The sequence below is a fragment of the Vombatus ursinus genome, unplaced genomic scaffold (genome assembly GCF_900497805.2).
Source record: "Vombatus ursinus unplaced genomic scaffold, bare-nosed wombat genome assembly UNPS02014870.1, whole genome shotgun sequence".
Taxonomy (NCBI): domain Eukaryota; kingdom Metazoa; phylum Chordata; class Mammalia; order Diprotodontia; family Vombatidae; genus Vombatus; species Vombatus ursinus.
In genome coordinates, this window is record NW_020954648.1 from 5130235 (window position 1) to 5141555 (window position 11321).

Genomic DNA, 11321 nt, shown 5'->3' on the forward strand with positions numbered 1-11321 from the left:
GAGAGAGAGAGAGAGAGAGAGAGAGAGAGAGAGAGAGAGAGAGAGAGGACCTTTATTTTTGCTTTTGACCTCCTTGGGGTATATGCCATATGCCAAGTAGTGGGATAACTGGGCCAAACGGTATGCACAGCTTAGCCATTTTTCTTGCATTTGCTGGTGAAACACTATAGGTGAGTGGATAAGTTGTCAAATTACAGTGGAATAAGTATAGGACCATTGGAATTTCCAATGGCCTCCCATCAGCTATATTCTGCATCCCAAACTGCTAAATTGCAAACTTTAAGGTGTATCCCTTTTTTTCCGTGCACTATGAAGCAACCTAACTTAGATGATGCTTTCTCATGCCCTCCATTTGTTCCCTTTTCATTTCAGTGCAGTTATACTCCAATGTAAGCTAACCTGTCTTTTTAAATACAGATTTACAAAAAACCCACTACTATCACTTTGGGATTTCTAAACTTCTTGAGTCTTGGATAATCAGATAAGTACATGCATTAGCAGCATGTCTAAAATAAAAGTAAATAGCTTCTGAGTGAGGGCTTCTATAAGTAATGTGTGTGAACTTTAGTCCACAGAATTTGTAATGTCTACTTTGGCTATTCAATGGACTTCCTGATTTTCAGCGGTACTCTGAATAACTTGGTGGTGATGTGAGAAGACTACTAGATTTTAAATCAGAGCATCTGGACTCAAATCTCTTCTCTACTGTTTATTACCTATGGACCTTGATCAGAATGCATCCTTTCTCTGAGTCTCAGTTTCCGCATTTGTAAAATAAAGGAGATTGGACTAAATGACACCAAGGTCCCTCCCAGCTTGAAGTCTCTGATCTTGTGTTTCCAGAGATAACTGGGGTGTTGGCATAAGTAGAAACAGACTCCAGTATTTAAGTGTGCTACTTGAGATGACTGTAAAATATACCTCTGTACTTGTAAAGCAACTGAACAACTTGTGGACTTCTGTGATTCAGAACCAAATCCAAAAGCTATGATAATCATCATGATTAACAATAATAACTCACATTTAGGGAGGTCCAGAAGATAGAGGGCAGGCCTAGCATCAACGTCCCAGCAGTATGACTCTGGGCCAGTCACTTAGCCTGTTAGTGCCCCAAGCAAGTCCTTAAATTGAAAGGCAGGTGACTGTCTGCCTTACTAGAAGGGATTTCCCCATGGGAGTTCCCTATGCTTCTGGAACCCAAGTCTGTTGTTTTGGTTTTTTTTTTAATTTAAAGTTGTTTTTTGTTTTAAGCTTTTAAAAATTTTTCTTAAGTTTAAAGTAAATCTTTTTTTTAAAGTTTTTTAAAAGTTTTTTTTTTGTTTTAAAGCTTTTTCCTTCCAAAGAACAAGCCTGAGTATTATTCATTTTACACACAAAGAAATTAAGGATAAAAAAATGACTTGTCCAGAATCACACCATTTAAGAGTCTGAGCTAGGACCCCACCCTAGATCTTCTGGATTCTAAGACTAACATTCCTTCCATTCATGTACCATGAATCTTAGAGCCAGGTGCTCCTTCCTCTCACAGATAAGGGAACTGAGAGCCAGAGTAGGCGTGTGATTTAACCAAGGTCACATCATGACAAGACCCAAGCCTGGTAACTCCCAGTCCAATACATTTTCCTTCCTACCTGACAAAAACTTACATTCCCATAACTTTATGCTTTTTTTTCAAGCACACTCACAGTTAAAACTGACCTTTCCTCTGACCTAAGCCTATGCTCCACCTACACACTGATACTGAACTAAAATGAATAGGCCCACAACCCCTAGAGATATTACTTTGAGGGAGAAGAGGAGGGATGTACCACTCTTTGAAGCATCTTAGGGTGCCTAGTTTGGAAGACATCTGGCTTTCTACCTCAGATATATTAGAAAGTGTTGACAGGTAAAAATCCAATTCCCACCAGAACCATTCAACATACTTCCTGGTGCCCCATCAAGTCTTTCACCATCCCACTGACCTTCCCTGGGAGCTTGAAATTATAGACAGTTTATGCCCATGGAAATTCAGTTTGAGGGAAAAGTGAGATTGACAAAGGTATGTCCAGGATTGCTTTTCTAAAAGCTGCAGAAGATGCTAGTCTCCTTAAAGACATTCTTCTCCCCTTTGGAGATTCTGACTTTTCTTTGACCTCTGCCCTTCTCACCTTTTCCTAACAGCTTTCCCCTAAGGCTTTTAATAGGGTGCTCCATGGAAAACACTTTGCTTTACTTCTTTTTCTGAAGCCTCAGTTTCCTCACATAAAATATGTCAGGGGAAGGGAGCTGTGAGATTCCTTCCAGCTCTCAAAATTCTTTTATTTTAATGAATGAACTGGGAAGCTAGAGGGCCTAGAGTCAGGAAGATTTGAGTTCAAATCCAGTCTCAGACACTTACTAGCTGTGTGAACCTGGGCAAATCATTTAACTCTGTTTGCCTTAGTTTTCTCATCTTGCTGGAGAAGGAAATGGCAAGTCACTCCAGTATCTTTGCCAAGAAAACCCCAAATGGGGTGATGAAGAGTTAGACACAACTGAAAAATGACTTGAACACTGGGATCATTTAGACATTTCAGTAAACTTCATGAATAGAAAAAGAAAGAGAAAAGAAAAGAAAGAAGAAAAGAAAGAAGAAAGCATAGAAAAGACCAGAGTTTGGAGACAGGGCTATGTGTGGACATGGGTAGAGTTGACATCAAGTCTTGACTGCTAGGCTAAGAAGTTTAGATTTGTTATTCATGATAAGTGATAAGGATTCACTACAAATACTTGAGCAGAGAAGGAAGATTTGATAAAAGTAGTTCAGTGAATCAGTTAGAGTGGGATAGATTAGATTGGAAAGTGAGGAGGCATCTAGTATAAATAAACAACTCAGGCTGTAGATACATACACATTATTCTGATTATATGTAATTTTATTGTGAACAAATATCTTGCATGAAGAAAGTATCTAATACAAATTGAACTCTATTTACATCTGTCTCCATTGTCTTTTCTAAACCTTGTTTCAGTACATACAGAGATTTCTATGGTTGTAATCAATACACATGCATTATTTTGTCTTCCAACTTTCCCCCCACACCATCATTTTACACACATCCTTCCTTGAGTTGACATAATACACATTCTTGTTAAGTGAGTTAAAATGAGGAGACTAGACCATATAATCTTTCTCTAAACTCTAGCATTCTATGATTCTATGACAACATAATTTGCTCATCTGTTGCCCTAGTGTGGACCCTTTGAGTCTCCAATTTTTCAGTATAATACAAATAGCACTACTGTCACTACTCCACAGTAAGAATTCTAAGAACATTCCAAGATGTTGATTCCACAGCAAAAAAGGGGGGGCTCCCCATAGAAGGCAAGGTGTATGAAAGAATTGGGGGAAAGGGGAATTTTCTACATGGGTTCCTACTCCCTGAAAGTATGGTGATCACACCTGCCCAACCAAAAATCAGAATTTGTGGTGTATGAAAGGCTGTCCCTTAAAATAGAACTTTACAAAAGTGTCCTTACAATTATACTTTATTTTCTGAAAATCAAGACTCTCCTAGATAATGTAGATACATGACCAACCACAGACCCACCTCCTACATCTCACCACTTTTTCTTTCTCACTCTTTTATCATGTACTTTAAATAATATACTTTAAAATTTTGCATTCTCAGTAGCACTTCTCCTGTATTTTTCTTCTTTTACTTCTTCCTTTCTTATCTCAAGGCTAACTCATTCCCACCTTCCTTGTCAAAACTTTCTACTTTTCTCTCATACACATATTTCATCACCTTTTCACTTAATATCTATAGAACCTGACATGCTAGGGATTGCTCATAAATGTTAAATGAATGGCAGAAATAACAGATGAAGCTAGATATTATGCTTCTCTACAGAGGTGAATAAATTGTGTCTATCATCTAGCTATATCTATCATTTGCCTACCTATCTATACCTATCATGTCTCTCTATCATCCCTCTATAACTTTCTCTATCATCTACCTACCCATCTATCTATATCATCTATTTCTTTATCCCTTTATCTACTATTTACCCATCTGCCTTCCTATCTATCCATGTCTATCATCTATCTATACCTATATACCAATCTCTCTATCATCTCTCTATTGTCCTTCTCTCCATCCATTCATCTATTCTTTCATCCATCCATTCATCCATCCATCCATCCATCTATCCATCCATCCATATCTGTCTAATCTAATCTATCTCTATCTATCTTATCAGGCTCTCATCCATACACATATACACACAGACAACAAAAGGAAAAGGCACAGGCAGGGTAACAAGGTCAAATAAGGTCACTCCCCTGAAATTTGCCAAGTCTCTTTCTCAGCTTTCTCTCGTCTTTTTCCTTCGCCCCTTGGGAAACTTGTTACTGTCTACTCGTTCCGCCGCGCTCTCATTGGCTCGGCAGTTGCGCTTCCTTATTGGCTGTGGAAGTACACGGACCGGGCAGGGATTGGTCAGTAGCCATGGGTTGGGATGTTGCCTGTTCTGCCCTGGGTCGCGGGCAGCAGCTGGATTCCAGCTGCGCAGGCTGGGTGCGCTGGTGTGTGGGGTTGCCTGGCGGCTAAGCAAGGGAACGCAGAGAGGGAGGGCTGCACTTTAGGGGGCTATCGGCCGGGTCCCCCCCCCGTGCTTACGTATGTGAGGGCGTGGGTCTCCTTGCGTGTCTGAGAAGTAGCGTCTTCGTGTCAGGGAGTGTAAATTTGAGTATTGGGGGTGAGCCCCCCAACCTGTGCCATCTGCGATAAATACCCTGCGTTTGTCTCTAGAAAGGCATTCGCGCATGTAAGTACTAATGCATGTACTTACTTATGTGTATTTGAATGCTTTTAGCCAGGTATTAAGCTTCATGGTAGGCGCAGTGTGACTTCAATGAAGTCTCAGTGAGCAGAGGTTGCCTGTATTTATTTGTGTTTGTGCCTGGGAAGCCAAAATACAAAACAAAACAAAACTAGCTAGAGTGGATAGCAAACTATGTATGAAAGAATACTTTCTGTATCTACTCGTTTCTTGACATGGATAGATAATACATCTTGGCTATAGGTATAAAATGTGTATATACAGGCTGTGCACTTCATGGCTGTGATTGAATCAGCAAATTAAAGGGCTGAGAGAGGGGTAGCTGAAACAGAGGGGCCATGGCATTATTCAACATTTAGCCTCAAGATTTTGAAAACATCTGTTTCAAAGGATAGTGAAATTGTTTTAATAATAATGTTTTTGTGTGTGAGAGAGATAATAATGTTCTGTTCTGGCTTTTCCAACTTGGACTTGGAACTAGCAGAAATATGCAGGGACTGGAAGTAACTAAAATGACCAGTGTTTGATAGGTGAGGTAACAATCATGGCAAAATGTTTAAGGTGTTTTTTTATTCTTTTGAAAGAAAATGCATAACATCACAGATTTAGAGCTGAAAGGGGCCTTAGAGGTCTTCTAACCTAGATACCAAAAGCTATGTCATGGGCTGATATGCAGTAGGCTGGAGAGGGTCAGTCAAGAAATGGAATCATTACAAAAGAATTACAATGAATCTCAAACTTCAGGGACTATCTATCTACAAATGAGAAAAGGGATAAAAAAATTTTATTATGAAATTTATTGCTTTTTTGGAGGGCAGCTTTAAACAGCCCAATTTTTTTTTTGCCTCTACGTGCCACCCCCTCCTTTCCCCTTCCTCCAGAGGAATTCCCACCTGTCTGAAGTCTTTCTCCCAAATTCTTGTCCCTTCCTAGGCCACTTGTACACACCTGCCTGGTTTATGCTGTGGGGATGGAAAGTTAAAAGCAGTTTAGTGATCCTTGCATTGTGGGGACTGGGGCAGAGAGGGAGAGAGGGAAGGAGTTGTACTAAAAAAAGTCAGTCAATAGAAGGGGACAGGATTCTTAATAGCACTATGCTTAACATTGTAAGATATGCCCAAGAAATATGGCAAGGACTCAGCCCTCAAGGGGCTTACAACTGGGGGTTTTTTTGGGGGGGTAGAGGAATAAAACTTTCCTATGAAAGAGATTAGATATGAGACTAACTGCATGCCAAATTGTGTGCTAAATGCAATATATCCTTCAAGAAAGGAGAGGTCAATGGAAGAAATGAGATCTAGTCTGGGCCTTGAAGAATGGCTAACATCCCCTTGCACATCATATAGTTAGAGGCCAAATGGAATCTATCATTATAGAAGAAATGCTATAATAAAAAGAGTCTGTTGTCTAACAGAGGCAAGTGTAGTGGCCCAGGCATGGGGAAGTCCTTATAGGGGAAGAATCTGAAAGCAAGTTATAGAGGCAGAAGAGTAAACAGGCCAAACTAGGATAGAGCTTTTCTTTTGAGAGATAACGTTGAATGGGGTGGGCAGACAGGGGGAACACAGATCATGGAGGATCATGAAAGATGAGTGCAGAGCTCCCTAACATGCAGCTGGAAACTGCTTCTTACAGAAGAGATAATAGTACCTTGTCTATACAGTACTTTCACTTTAAAAAAAAAGCATTTTAACCTATATTCTTAATTTCTTTATAAGTCCATCTCTCTACCCAAGCAAAAGGGGGATACACTGTTAGTCTAGGGGACAGAAGACCTTTGTCTCATTCTGTGTGGTTATGGGAGCTCTCTAAAGAGAACTAAGCAGTTCATTCTTTCAGGTTCATTTGTCCCTTAATCGTCTCTCTCTTGGCTAGTACACTCCTTCGTGATTATTACAGTTACAGTCTAGACTGAATCTGGCCATGCAGATCAAATACCATTACAACAACCACTCTGTCTAGCAGCGAGACAAGCTGTGGCCTAGCAGACTTGGAGTTAGCCTCCCTAGGTTTGAGTCTCAGCTGTGATCTTTACCGAGTGTATGACCTAGACAAGTTCACTAACTTCTCTGACACTCAGTTTCCTCATCTTCCAAACAAGCATAGCATTATTTGCCCTTCCTATTTCCCAGGCATGTTGCAGCTTTGTAGACTGTTCAGTAGCATGTATATAGAAGCTGTTATTTTAACAAAAATCTCTCCAAGCGCTGGTCAGCAGACTACTTACCCACTTTAGGCAAAATTCAATATAACAAAATTTTAATCCAACAAAATAATTGACACAATCCCTTGGAGTTAATTCGTTGTAAAAGCATTTGACCTATGTGCCAACATATGGAAAGGCAATCAGATTGGGAATTAGAAGCTCTGGGTTTTAGTCCCAACTCTAGCATTTCTTAACTATGGATAAGTCCCAACCTCTTTAAGCTTCTACTTCCTTTCTGTAAAATAAGTATGCTAATTAGAGGTGGGCTGGTAAATGATTAACACCTGGATCTCTGACAACATGTGCTCGCTACACACTTTTAAGTTTAATCTGAATTATTATTAACATTTCATCACTTTTTTAAGTCTAGACGGTCAATAAAACAGTAAATCAAGCTCTGGTTTGTAGCTTTTTGCCAATTCCCAAGGTGTAGATGCTCACACTGTAAATTTAACAATCATCTGGGTATGAGCTGACTCTAGCATACCCCTGAATTAATCATACTTGTGCTACAAGAACTTGGTGAGCGAGTTTTCTCTTCGTGTAAGCTTTTGCTATGATAGAGGTAGTGGTAGGAAGACAGAAGATTTGGGGACAACACTGATTAGGAATCTGCCATAGGTGGCATATATGTCAAAGGGAGCCTAAGAATTGATTTTTCATGGGATATCCGCTGGCATCCCTCCAATTCAGCCCTTGGCCCATGTCTTCCTTTCCTTTTGGACAGTCTGCCTGCCTTGCCCAGCGCAAGGCACGTGGTCACCGTTCTCTCTATTCATGAGGAAAGGCTGTCCCTCCATTCATCTCGAGAAATGAATGAATGCAGACTTTGGACTGACCACCTCAGAAGGGCTACCGACCCCCCCATGTAGAAAGTGATTAGCCAACCCCTTTTAATTCAATAAGCCTTTATTAAGTTTCTAATATATGTGCAAGGGGTTACAAAGTAAGATACAAAGACAAAAATGAAATGATCCTTGAACTTAAAACAGTGTCTATATTTTACTGGGATAAAGGTAAAAGAAACAGTTTTTACACTGATAACTAAATACAAAGTAATTTCAAGATGAGGAGTTCACTAATGATCCAGGGGAAGGATAGATCAGGAAAAGCCTTATGTAAGAGGACGTACTTGTAAGTCATGAAGGGCCCTAAGGATTCCAAGAGGCAGAGATGAGGAGGAAAGGCATTCCAGGTAGGGGGAACAGCCCATGCAAAGTCACAGAGGTGGGAAATGGAAAGTTCTGTCTAATATACAGTAAATAGGGCAGATTGATTGTAGTGTAGAGTACTTGAGGAAGAGTAATGTGAAATCTGTCTGGAAAGATAGGTTGGAGCTGGATTGGAAAGGAGTTTAAATGTCAAGGAGGAAAGTTTGTATTTTATCTTGGAGGCAAAAGATTTTTAAACAGGGAAATTACATGGTCAGATTTATGTTCTATAAAATCAAGCAAATGAGTGCAGGATTACCCAGTGACTTTGAGACCTCCTTCTATACAGCCAATCCAGTAATTCAGGCAAAGGGTACATTTGGGAGGAATCTTGGTAATGCTGAGTAATGGTACCTTGGGCTCCTGGCTATCCATGCGCTCAGGCCTGTGAGAAGTAGGGGAAGTGTGGAAGGGTGGATACAAACCCAGCTGCTGTCTCATTTGGGTGTTACACACCAATGTGGCTAAGTAAGGAACCCCCAAATGCTTGCCTTTGATTTTGTACACTTCCACAGCAATCCTCTCAGGATTTTGTTCAAAATTTCTGAGCCAAAAAATGTGAAGAAAAAATTGAGATAAGTTCTCTCCTGCTGGTATGTTTTTATGTTTTACTGGCATTAGATGTCACTATTCAGGGTCCCAAAGAGTTTATTATACTGCCTTCAAGTTTGATTTTTTTTTTTCCGGGGAGAGGGAGGAAGAGTTCGAGAATGTTTTTTAAAAATCCACTATATTGGAAGGCAGTGTGAGGTCATGGAAGGCAGTGAGAACACCACAATGGAATTGTGGCTCTTCTATCTTCTAGTTGGTCTTGGGGCAAGCGACTTTCTGAGCCTCAGTTTCCTTCCATGTAAATTGGCGGTGATCATTCTTGCTTCACCTACCTCACAGGGTTGTGAGGTTCCAGTGACATGTGAAGAGCCATAGAAACAGAAGTCATTATTTGGGCTATCTCTTTTACAGATGAGTTGCTGTCTCAGGAAACTGCAGAAAAATATAGCGCTTATTTCAATTTCAAATTTTCATGGACTGGGGATTGTTTACACGGGATGGACTGACTGGCTGGCAGTATCCACTCTTCTCAGGCCACATGACAGGACCTTTGTAGGGAACAGAAGTATATGAAAAGGTTGCCAAGTGCCTTCTTTCCAAGCTCCCTAGAAGTAAAATGTGGAGACATAGACATACTGCTCATTTTTGCTACAACTGGGGATGAGTGTGTTGGAAGAAAGAACGCTTCCTTTAGGGCTCACGAGGGCCATTTTTTACAATAGCAACAAAAAGTCAATTCAAGAAGCATTTATTTGTCCAGCATCTGCTACTCATCAGGGACTGTGCGAGGCACTGAGGATGCAAAGACAAAAATAATAACAATCCTCAACCTCAGGGACCTTGAAACTCTGTAGAAGAGTATTATTGGACCCATTTTACAGAAAAGGAAACTGAGTTCCAGAGAAGAGAACTGATCTGCTCAGGGCCACATGAGTAGTAAGTGGCAGGCAGAGTCCTATGACTCCAAATCTAGTATTCTTTCCATTACAAAAAAAAAAAGCATTTAAAAATTTGTGATTTAGTATGCATTTGAATTGATTCTCTCTCTTCAAGGCTTCCTTCTTCTCCCAACTACTGACAGCTGCTGTGCCACAATTCCCCTGGCAAAAATGGCATTGGGGCTTACATAATTATGGGGAAATGAATGATGAATGCTTTGCTTCTGAGAGACAGTGATTCTCCCTCTCAAAAAAAGGAACACTGGACAGCCCTTCATGAACTTAGCCCAGCCTGAATCCCTCTAAGGAGTAGATTGTCAGGAACTTGTACAAATAAGTGGGTAGAGTCTGCACAGGTCTGCTATGGCTACTGTGGGGAAACAATCTTCTGCAGGAGGGTTAGTGAAATTACTAACATTGCTTGCTATAGGGAAGGCACTCCCTGCAGGGAAGCCCAGAAATGGCTAGCTGTGGCAGAGATATTTCAAATAGAAGAAAGGATTATCCTCAGTAATTGCTGCTAGTAAGATAAGGCCATAAAACTCCACTTAAAGCACTAGGTAAAGGGAAGCCAATGCTATTGTTGTGGCTGTTGTGGGACTTTCCCGTTTTGTAGCTAAAGGACGTCAAGGCAGTGTGGTGTGATGGATAGAGCACTGGATTTGCAGGAAGACTTGATTCAACTCCTCTCTTAGACACTTACCTACACTGTGGGTTGTGTGATTCTGGGCAAGGCACTTAATCTCTTTCATCCTCATCTGTAAAATAAGGGAGAGGGTGGAGGTTTCTTGATACCCTCTATGATCCCTTCTTTCAGCTCTAAATCTATGATCCCATGGTGGGGGCCATCTTTTAGGAGTCCCAGCTGTTTGAAAATTGGTAAAGATCAACTTTGTTGGAAGGAACATTTCTTAAGCACCTACTGTGTGCAAAGCACAAGGCTGAAGATATAAGACAAAAGCAGTCTGTGTCCTTAAACTAGTGTCAGCTTAGGAGGGGGGCTGCTGAGGGAGGCATTAGAAAAGGCTGCTCCTAGTAGGAGGTGTCTGAACTGAGGCTTGAATTCTACAAGGCAGAGGAAGAGGGTATGGACCCCCAGGGTGATGCTGGAGATGGGAGAAGTAGGTTAGTGTGATGGAAAATAACTTTGCAGGAAAGGGGATGCAATGAAAAAGTTCTGGAAAGAGGCTCCAGCCAGATCGTAGAGGGCTTGAAATGCCAGGCTGAAGAGTTTGCATTGTGTCTTAGAAATTAGGATCTAAGGATGGGGCTTGGCCTGGAAGGCCACTCCCTTGACCATATCAACTACATCAAGAATTTAAGGAGTCAGACTCCACCCGGTGCCCTGGCTTTCTTGTTCTGTGACTCGGTGGGAACCTCTGACTGTCAACCCAGTATTGATAGCTGCTGGTTTGGGATGTTATGTGACATATATTTCTGTCAGGGCCTGATGTGGATAATGAGTGTGAGTGTGGGGGTGCTTTGCTTCCATCCAGCCTGCCTCTCTCTCTCTCTCTCTCTCTCTCTCTCTCTCTCTCTCTCTCTCTCTCTCTCCCCCTCCCTCCCTCCCTCTCTCTCTCTCTCTCCTGTGCATTTATTTATTTAGGGC